Source organism: Nicotiana attenuata, unplaced genomic scaffold (assembly GCF_001879085.1).
Source record: "Nicotiana attenuata strain UT unplaced genomic scaffold, NIATTr2, whole genome shotgun sequence".
Lineage (NCBI taxonomy): Eukaryota > Viridiplantae > Streptophyta > Magnoliopsida > Solanales > Solanaceae > Nicotiana > Nicotiana attenuata.
Window position 1 is genome coordinate 1 of NW_017681497.1, and position 663 is coordinate 663.

The window sequence follows — 663 nt, forward strand, 5'->3', positions numbered from 1 at the left end:
TTTGATCTCTTTGAACCTAGCTCTTGGGATCTCCAGTCTGCTAGGTAGAGTTACCGCCATGATGACTTGTCCTAGGCCTTTAACCCCATTCCCTTAGATGATCTTTCAACTACCTCTCTAGATAGGCCTTTTGTAAGTGGATCCGACACGTTATCTCTTGACTTTACGTAGTTAATTGTGATAACACCGCTAGAGAGTAGTTGTCTAACGATATTGTGTCTCCGTCGGATATGGCGAGATTTTCCGTTATACATAACGCTCCCTGCCCTACCTATTGCCGCTTGACTATCACAATGTATACATATAGGTGCCAAAGGTTTGGGCCAAAATGGAATATCTTCCAAGAAATTCCGGAGCCATTCAGCTTCCTCACCGGCCTTATCTAAAGCTATGAATTCAGATTCCATTGTAGAACGGGCGATGCACGTTTGTTTGGATGATTTCCAAGATACTGATCCACCCCTAATTGTGAAAACATATCCACGCGTGGATTTAATTTCAGATGATCCGGTGATCCAATTTGCATCACTATATCCCTCGATCACGGAAGGATATTTGTTATAATGCAAAGCATAATTTTGGGTATGTTTCAGATATCCCAAAACTCGTTTCATTGCCATCCAATGTATTTGATTGGGTAGTTACTTGTTAAACCGAACCGTT